Source organism: Miscanthus floridulus, chromosome 1, assembly GCF_019320115.1.
Source record: "Miscanthus floridulus cultivar M001 chromosome 1, ASM1932011v1, whole genome shotgun sequence".
NCBI lineage: Eukaryota > Viridiplantae > Streptophyta > Magnoliopsida > Poales > Poaceae > Miscanthus > Miscanthus floridulus.
In genome coordinates, this window is record NC_089580.1 from 132543172 (window position 1) to 132553352 (window position 10181).

Sequence of the window (10181 nt, forward strand, 5' to 3'; positions counted from 1 at the left end):
TGAACCGTATGTGCATGTGTAAGCATACAAGCATGGACGCAACACACCTCACTTGTAAGCACGTTATGACCTGTAAGCACGTGGAAGTATAGCTAAGTCTAGAATTTATGACTGTGGCTAAGTCTGGTTTTTTACCGGCCCTATTCACTTATACTGATGCTTATGTTGATTTATTGTGAGAGGAAAACACTGTTTATTCGTTGAAAAGTACTGCTAAAGTAGTTCAAGCGAACCGTGGCTAAGTCCAAGCTTGACGAGACTTGTTTTGCTGTCATCTCTCAGAGAGTATTCAAACTCGTAGTAAGGTATCAAATTGAGTTGCTATATAAATTTAGAAGATAAAATGTCAGCAAACATGTTAATTCATTGCCCGCGATCAGGGGATTAGAAAGATTTGGAGAGGCCAAAACAACACTGTATTCAAACTTATGATCACTATTCGGCCATGTTAAAGATTGATTTAGTTTTAGGTCCAAAAGCAAAGTTTGTTGTACTCAACTCAAACTACAACTTCTATTAAAAGTCAAACTTCATATCTAGAAAAGAAACTATAGTTTTACCTTGGTCCAAAATAGCATCTTGAAAAAAAAGGTTAACTATTGATCCAACATTTAGAAGCATTTTTAGGCTAGCTCATGAACATAAACCCTTTATTTTTTGTCCTAAGTATTCCTAGATTGTTTTAAGTGATTCAAACAGTAAGTTATTGTAATAAACTATAGAGTTAGTCACATTTCTCAATATCGAAGTCATGGTAAAAATTCAAAATTTTCAATTTCCATAGCTCGGCGCCGTAGTAATTGGCGTCGAGCTCATGCCACATCACATCCGCGCCACACAGGCAGCCACGTCAGCGACACCCAGAAATTGACCCTAGCGTCGAGACGTACAACCTCGACGTTAATTATCACGGCGCCGAGGTCAGGATCTATTTTTTTGAAAAGATACCACCAGGAACGTATTTTTGAATACCTTTAAAAAAAAGGCTAAAAAAAAAGTCGGACGCAGACCCCTCCAGCCTCGAGCATGGGAGCTGCCATTGGCAAGCCGTCCGGTGCGGGCGTGGGGCGGGGGCTGCGACGGGAAGTTCCGTCCACTCAGCCTCGTGGCGACCGCGGGGCAGCGTCCCGGACGCTCGCAAAAGCCGCTGCACTCCGTGGTCCACAGGTGTCCGGTTTCATCCAACGACCCGTTCGTTTCATCGTAAATGATTGTGAATTATTTACTGTTGCTAATTTGGTGTGGAAGGAAAATACTATTCCAGCTTATAATTCATGATCGTATACGAGCAAGCGAACAGGCTGCAAATCTTGCTGCTATCCGCAAACGCGTTCGTTAGCCCGCAGCTGTCTACTTCAAGCATTTCGCCGTGCTGCCCAGCCCAATGCCAACTTCCCGCGGCATGGATCCCATTTTTAGTAGGAGTACTGGTTTGGATTCTTGCACCTTGCCTGCCAAATGATCTTGTCTTTGTTTATCCATAGGATGAGTGGGGTTAAAGATCGCTATAGAAAATAAGCGATGGCAGGCCGATTCCGTGTCTGCTCCTGACATTTGTTGCAAGCACAGCGCTTCTAAATAGAAAAAAATTGCAGTCAAAATCGCCACTGGGTGCTGGCCACCTCTGCTCAGATCGATCCCTTCTTTCCTGGAAGCAGAGTGCGAACTGAAGCCGACAATTGCTTTTGTACAGAAGTGATGCTACATCTGATGCTGTCAAAACTGCCTGTGTCGCACACTAAAACACACACAATCAAAGTTCTGTCAGCAACCTGTTGCCGACCTCTAAGAAGAAGCGTGGCTAAGTGAGTTGGCGGGAGGAGTTGTGTCGCGTGGCTGTAATGGGCTTGGCCCGGTTAGGAGAGTAGGGGCTCGGCCCAGTTTCTGTGTCGGCGTTGAGGCAGAGTTTACAAGCCTCTGTAATCGAAGGAAACAGTTGACGAATAACAGAATTCAGAAACCATTCCCCATTCTTCTTGCCTGCTCAGGTCTTGCGTGTTCTTCCTCGATTCTTGCTTTATTCTCCCAATTCCAACCCTCTAGTTATCCAAGACGTGACAATTTGGTATCCGGAGCCTTCGATCCTCGGAGGGATTTTCCCCCCCTTTCACATAGGAGTGAAGTTGTATCTAAAATCCAGCCCAAGGTTTATATAAGGTGTGTCTTTGCCATCGAGAGCCACCTTAGTCTCAAAGCCCAACCTAGATGTTTGAGGTACTGTAGCCCAAGTCCTCCAAGATCTTTGAGCATACAAACTTTTGGCCAAGTGATTAAGCAATGACCATCATTGGCCTCTCTTCTCCCACCCCCCACCCCCCCGCCCACACACACACAAAGAAAATTCCTTCTGATTTTTTGTCTTGCCCATTTAAAAATGTTCTATACCTTGTAGTATAAAATTTGACCTGGCTAAATATGAAGCCCTTAGTTTTTCTCGGTTTATGTTTTAGTTTCATCCACTCATGTCAGCTCAATAGAAAAAAATTAACATACAGGTCTCTCAAATCCAGACTTTCTCATCCCAACTATATTGATTTTTTTTTAATTTTAACACTTTTTGAAAACTAATTTTAAATCTAACACTGTCTGTTTTTTTAAAACTAACAATTTTGGCCGCGCCTATTGCCCTGGCGCGGTCAAATGCCTGTGCCGCGCCATGCATGGTGGCGCGACAGAGGGCTGACGTGGCGGTGACCGGAATTGCTGACCAATGACGTGGCAGGGTCTGCCGCGCCAAGGTCGATGGCGCGGCAGTGTCGCGCCCTGATTCTGTGGCGCGGCAGAGCCGAATGAAACCCCGACGGCCAGCCCCGCCTGCCCGAGCAGCAAGCCCGCCTGGCCGCCGCGCCCACCGCCCGTCGGTGGTACCTGGACGGTTTAATCGGAACGCATCGCGCCGATAGTGGGAGTTATTCTAAGTATTGCTTTGACGTAAAATCAATAGTAGGATTTGTTTCTGTCTTTTGTTGATTTTTTTTCACGGCCGAATAGAGAATTTGATAAGCCAATGATATTTTTTCCAGTCTTTCATAATACGGTTAACCACCATGTTAACTAATCGATTACGAAAAATTGGATCGGAATTGAAACTGAATATTTTTTAAGGGAACTTATTTATTTGGCTTTTTGGACCCCATATTGTAGGATCGGCGGCGACGCGACCATAGACCCCAGCTTCCTCGACCCCTCGCGCAAGACGCTAGCCACCTGCGTCGAGATACCCCGGGACTGCCGGTTTTCCGAACTAGTTGATACTTAATCTCGCATGCAGTGATGTCCACGACGCATTGAAATAAATATGAAGCAAATAAATGAAGTCCGTGCGCAAGTTGACAAGCTGCCACATAATATTTTTATTGGTTTGACATAAGTTTGACATAACATAATTAACTAAGCCTGCAAGTTTCGGACGCCAATAATAGTTCAACCTAACAAACTAAGACCCAGGAGTATAAGGATCCCTCGGACACCTATGTCTCTTCGGATTTGTTGGCAACACATTGGGAGTGTAGCCAACGTCGATGTAGTCACGTCGCCGGTTCGTACGGCTCGTACCCTGCAAGTATATGATATGCACGATTACTTAGAATTCTTTATGATCGTTAGTTCATGTAGCCTACGTATTTAAAGAAACTACATTTGTTAGTACCTGTGAGGCTCCTTGGTACCAAGTGGGGCACCACCTAGCTGAGACATGTCGATCTCGTCCTGCGGCCAATCGTCCCACTAGTCGTGCTATCTGAGAAAGCCTGGGGGTCGTCATCGTCATCATCGTCCTCGGTTGCAGGGTCCTTCCCAGCGCTATGATGTGGTGGTGTACGCACCGCGGAAAGTAGTACACCTGTCACCGGCTGAGAAGAGACGGCTGGTGTCCTCAAAGAGGCTGAAGACGATGCCACCCGATCGTGCCGGGAAGTGGCGGTTCCTCATAAGGAGTGTCCATGCAGCTCAGCTTTTGAGCTAGCTTCCTGCAGCTCTTCTTCACCTTCTGCATAAATAGACGTTAAAGTTAGTGCATTTCCCAAACGCATATACACTAAAGAAATAATTTCGGAATGGACTAGTTTATGTTTACCTCCACAAAAGCCTCGAGAATGCCTGGCCCCTTGCCCTCTAGACTCGTGAAGTCAGGAACGCTGCTTCGTTAGGACAGCCTCGAACAATTGTGTCGCCTGGGTACAGAAACACAGGTTGAACAAGTTTTAGTATACATACTTAATACCAAATGGATAACAAATTGTAGCATTCAAGTATCTTACCACATATCTTTGTAGCGGGGCTCTCTGTAGCTGTGTGTCCTTTCTAGTGACAACGTCATACACATCTTCGATCACATCTTCCTCCGAGTCCTCATCAATTCGCCTTCTCAGTGTATGGGGGCTTGAGATATGTCCTCGTAGACCTGTGAAAGCCAGCGAAGGTACTCGTTGAAGGTGTGCTGGTCGTGTGGAGGACCCGCATAGACCAGCTGCCGGTCCCTGGTCTCCCATAAGTGGATGTGCGCGTTGTGTGTCACGCGTCAATCCTTGGTCTTGTACCTCTTCCTAACGGTCATACCTGCAACAAAATGATGTTAGTTGTACCACACACACCTCTGAATTGTAGCTTTGTTATTAATCGATAACGCATCCGTACAATCCTTGGTTGGTGGAGTAAAGCGATGGTGGACAGCATATCATTCTTCTAAACTGTCTGCAGACCCTGACGGGCAAGTGAATCTCGACCATATGGAAGAAAAATAAGAGGGACGTTGCAGCGATACTCCTCTGACTCGTCCCTAGTGACAGGACTGAGATAGTACTGGAGCTCCGAAGCATCCCAAGGACACCAATGCACCTGAACATTTCGTAATTGAGTTAGGCTGTGATATAGTGTAGATCGAACAAGACATAGATATGATAGTAAAGAGAGCGTAACCTGGTGCTGTGTCAGGACGTCAAGACTGTCCATGTACTCCCTATACTTACGCCTCGCATTCCCTCTAACTAACTCTGATTCCGTCCAGATAAACAAAGCTATAGAGAGTGTATCCTGTCCGTTCCATTGCTGCATTGAACACGATAATGAATTAGCCATTAATAAACTCATCATATGTAAACATATCGAAGAATATAATGAACCGAAGTACTTACCGGTAAACCAGTACTAAGGGCCTCCCAACGGGCCATCGTTCCCAACACCAAACCAGGAGTAGGTATGAGCAACCTCCAAGGTTCGCATACCCTGAGGTGCGACGGCAGGCAACGCATAGCTGTCGATATGTCCATGCTAGGACTGCGCTGTCCCCAGCTGTACGCCGTTATGTTCTCCCACGGCTGGCGTAGTATGTCAAGGAAGATCCAGCTAATGGTGTTGCCCGAGGCATCTGGAAAGAGGAAAGCACCAATAAAGTGCCGGAGCCACAGTCGAGCGAACCTGTCGATCTGAGCCTCCTCAGCCTGTGGGTCCAAGTAATCAAAGCGCTCCGTGATCCAGGGCGACGAAACACCAGAAGTTTTCTTAAAATTTACCAAAGAAAATGAGACCCGATGGCTGCTGAAAAGCAATGCAAGTATTAAATAGGCTTCAATTTCTCACTTATTTTTCTTCGAATCCTCGTCGTCCGGTGGAAGAAAGCCAGTAAACTGACCCACCAGCTGCCTCTAGTGATCGTTGTCAACTATCCCTGTCACTGGAAGTCCCCCCAACTGAAGACCAAAAATAGCCTTCACATCCTGTATGGTCAAGGTCATCTCGCCACAAGGTAGGTGGAACGTGTGGGTCTCAGGCCTTCACCTGTTATAAGAATAGAACGACTGTTAGTTGCCTCAAATTTGTTACAAGAAAGTTTACGTACAAAGAATGCACTCGCACCTGTCTACAGCTGCAGTAAGTAGTGCTGGGTCAAGGGGCGAAAGACCGTGGTTGACAACACGGACAAGCTCGAGGAAGCCGACACGCCGTATGTACGGCGCATAACGCTTGTCCCACTGGTGCGCCCTGGTGTGCGTGCGGGGCCTCAAAGTAGGCAAGGCCACCTCTGCGCCGTTGTCACTCAAGATATGTGCTCGGTGCTGATCGTCGTACTCCACCTCAAGAATGGGATACATCAAGTGCTGTGTGGGAGGGGCCATCCTGTTACAAATTGATAAACTAAGTGTTAGAGTATTCAAATTAACAAAATTCAAATTAATATTATGGAGCATTGTAAAATTTAAACTACTTGTTATGCAATATGAACACAATATGAAAGCACATGTATATATTCAAAGTAACATTAACAGATATATCACGCACTAGTAACATAAACAACTTCACTAGGAATATAAGCATTTGATGAAACTTCATGAAGTCATCAAAATCGACGTATCACGCACTAGTAAGTACTGACATTTGTAAACTAGTATCTATACCCGAAATCCCTAACTAAATAACTAACTATAAACTAAATAATAAATATCTAATCAATCCCTAAACCCAAAATCCTAACTATACTACAACACACAACCTCAAACCTAAAAACTACCTACGTAATCACAAACAAATTCACTAACCTAACTATCCTAAATCACTAACTATCCTAAATTTGACAAACTATCATAAATCAATAATAACCATAAAACCCTAACTATCCTAAATCACTAATTATCCTAAATCACTAATTATCCTAAAACAATAATAATCAAAATAACATGAAATCGAGATGGAGGTACCTTAGGAGTGGGCAGCCTTGACGCACCGGCGTTCGTGGCACGGCCGGCGCGGGCGCTGCACGGCGGGAGTGGTGGGGCACGGCGTGGGCGGGGCGCGTGCGGCTGGTGGCGAGCGGGCGGGCAGGGGTGGGGGCGGGCGGGCTCGCTCGCGATATTTATTTGGCTCAGCCGCGCCATGCTCAATGGCGCGGCACTGCCGCGCTAAGATCGGTGGCGCGACAGAGCCCTGCCACGTCAATGATCGCGATTCCAGTCGTCGTCACGTCCGCCCGTAGCGCGCGCCACCATGTATGGCGCGGCACAGGCATTTGGCCGCGCCAGGACAATAGGCGCGGCTAAAAGTGTTAGTTTAAAAAAAAGGCAGTGTTAGATTAAAAATTAGTTTTGAAAAAGTGTTAAAATAAAAAAAATTCCCTATATTCGGAAGCCACCCTATTTGTTTGCAAAAAGACAACATCTCGAACAAGCACATGAGCATAATCCATATCATGCAACATAGATTGTGACATCGTGATCCTTGACATTGTTAGTTCATTTGCTAGCCAAAGTTTGGCAAAACTATGAACGGCCAAACTGCTGACAAAATTTGTCGGCTTGGTGGCGAACCAATTTTGGTAATTGATACAACCCCGTATAAGCGATCCATTTTTTCCCCCCTGTAAATCACTAATCACTAAACCTATAGTAGTACATCTCACGTTGTCATGTTACATTATCTATGTACACGGCACCGGCAGGCGGCAGCCTCTCTAGTCTCATGTTACATTGCTAGCTAATAAGCGGAGGGATATGAAGATTCGATCAATCCTTATTAGCTCTCGTCGCCGTCGACGGCCACAAGCGGCAGATCCACCTCGTGCGCCCACTCGACGCAGCGGGTCTCGAAGTGGCGGCTCCTCACTTCGTTGGGCAGGTAGCTCACCCAAGCCTTGAGCCCTAACCGCCAGCGCAGCGTCCTCCCTTCCGCTTCCCTCCCCACCCTCCACGTCATCTCCTCCGGCAGCTCGTCGCCGGCCACCACCAGCCCTCGCATCTTGCTGAACGCCCGTCCAGGGCCGCCATACCGCCTTCTCATGATGCCGTTCCTCGGGTCTGCTGCCCCGGTGCATCGGTCATCTGCAGATTTGACACTAGACCCACATTCATAGACACAGATGGACCCACTTGTCATCTACCCGAGTGTCATCGTAATCAAGGAGTCAATCTTTCGAGTGTCATTTTTGCAATTTTTTCGCCCCGGTGCCGCCGGGGCGCCACGCGGACACCTCCGTCCCGGTGACCGGGTCGTAGAGAACCCCCTCGAACACGTCGGCGCTGCCCTCGGCCTCCTGCTCCCAACGCCAGCTCCTGCTACGCGTCCGCGCCGACGAGCGCATCTTCGCCTTGATTCTTGGCGCGACGCCGCCGCCGTTGGCTGGTTTGGTGGCGCCGGCGAAGGCGCCCTTGACGGTGCGCGTCATCTCGACGTCATGTTCGGGGTTCCCCGTGGAGCGGCCGAGGCTCGGGCCGGTGGCATAGGACGCGCCGAACCGCGGGCCGACCCAGACGCGGATACGGGACGGGAAATGGCTCTCGCCGTCCATGACGTCGTTGTCGACGCCGGCGTCGTCTTCTTCTTCCCCGTCGTTGCCGCCGCCGTCGCCGTCGTCCTTACGGAACGCGAGGCGCGCGACGCGTACCCGGACGTTGTCGACGCGCACGGAGACGGTCACGAACCTCCTGTCGCGCACCCGCACCGCGTACTCCAGCTGCGCCACGGCCTCCAGCTGCTGTGCGCCAGGCCGTACCGCAGCGCCGGCTCCTCGGGCACCTCGTGCGGCGACGCCGCGATGGACGCGGACGCGGGGCCCGTGACGACGCGCGGCATGGCGAGCACGGGCGCGTAGCCTTTCAGGACCCAGAGGCCGTGCACCTCGGTGGCGTACGACAGGCACGCCGCGGCGGGGAGCGCGCGACGACGACGCGGTGCCGCCGGCGACCCGGCAGCAGCAGCCTGTATCTCCCGCAGCAGGCACCACTTGGCGAGCATGTACCCGAGCGAGCGCATGAACCGGCCCTCGACGTCCGGGCCGACGGAGCGCAGGAACACGGCGAGCGCCGGCCGGCACTCGCCGAGGCCGCGCTCGATCTCCGCACCGAGGTCTCGGAAGAAGAGGTACCCGGCGTCTGCCGGGGCGTCGAGTGCGCACAGCCAGAACAGCCGCAGCAGAAGAGCGAGCGAGAAGAAGGCCGCGGCGGGCGCAGAGGGATCGGCGCCACCCGCCCCCACGACGGCGGAGACGGTCTCCGCGTCCACCTTGGCCTCGGACGCGTCCCCGCGGCCGAGGTCGTCAACGCCGGCCGCGCCCAAGCACGGGGCGTACGGAGAGAGCGCGAGCACCTCGTTGAGGAGCTGAACCAGAAGCTGCACCCTCGGCGCGACCGGCGAGGACGCCGCGAAGCGTTCGGACGCCCACAGCGCGCGCGCCTCGCCGCCTGCGCAGTTGATGTCGACGGTGAAAGCGACGTGCAGCGCGGGCTCGCCGTCATCGTCATCGGCGTCGCCGGCGGGAGACACAGAAGCAGCAGCAGTTGTGTCGACCTGCAGGACGATGGAGGCGGCGAGCGGGAGTGACCATGGCGGCGGCGACGGTGTGTCGGGCCCGCCTTCATCACGAAGAGGAGGCTGCCGCAGGGAGGCTAGCCACGGCCACGCGTCGTCCATGGGTTGTGGCTAGCGTAGGGAGGACGGGTACCGGTGCGCGTACGTGGCTGTGGACTCTTGTGGTGGCGAGGGCGAGGGGCGTATGGCCCGTGTAGTTTCTGCCGTGGTGGTGGTGGTGGGTGCGGTTTATGGCGCGGAACTGAGGTTTGGATTGTGGTCTGTCTTGTGGAGGAGTGGTGGCCACAGACAGAGTAGTGGACGGCTACGAGCTGGACCTCGTCACAACTCGCAGGGATGCTCCGTCGTACTTACTACTGTACTATAGTTGGCCAAACGGGCCACCCGGCATGGCAGTAGCACGGGCATGGCTAGGTATGGCACTACGCGGCATGGTAGACTAGTCGTACCGTGTCTGTTAGTGCCGCCGTACCGAGGTGTCGGTCTAGGTACGGCACTATCAGGTCTCAGCCGTGTCGTGCCGTGTCACTGGGCACGGCGGCCCAGCAGTGTCCGTGTCGGCACTGGCACTATAAGTGCCCAACACCTCAAACTGACCAGAATATCAGAGACAATAACTTCATGGTCTTAATCTTAAGTTACAAGTTCAGAGAACTTATTAAAGACTCAAAGTTACATGGTCAGAAAACTTATCAAAGACTCAAAGTCACATAATCACACAAACACAGGCACAGAACAAAATAATATTTTATTGGGAGCTTTAGTGCAATGGCTGTTTCATTAAAAACCTGTCTAGGTAAAACTCACCCTTGTGAGAAACCCTACACAGAAAAAAGAGTACAGCTCAGCTCCAATTATAAAGTTCATCAAAGTCCAGTCCATAGTCC

At 50.6% G+C, this 10181-nt stretch overlaps 1 pseudogene; it reads right to left on the minus strand.

Moving 5' to 3' along the window:
• Nucleotides 1-7190: 7190 nt before the first annotated feature.
• On the minus strand, nucleotides 7191-9509 carry LOC136493881 (uncharacterized; annotated as a pseudogene).
• Nucleotides 9510-10181: the final 672 nt, after the last annotated feature.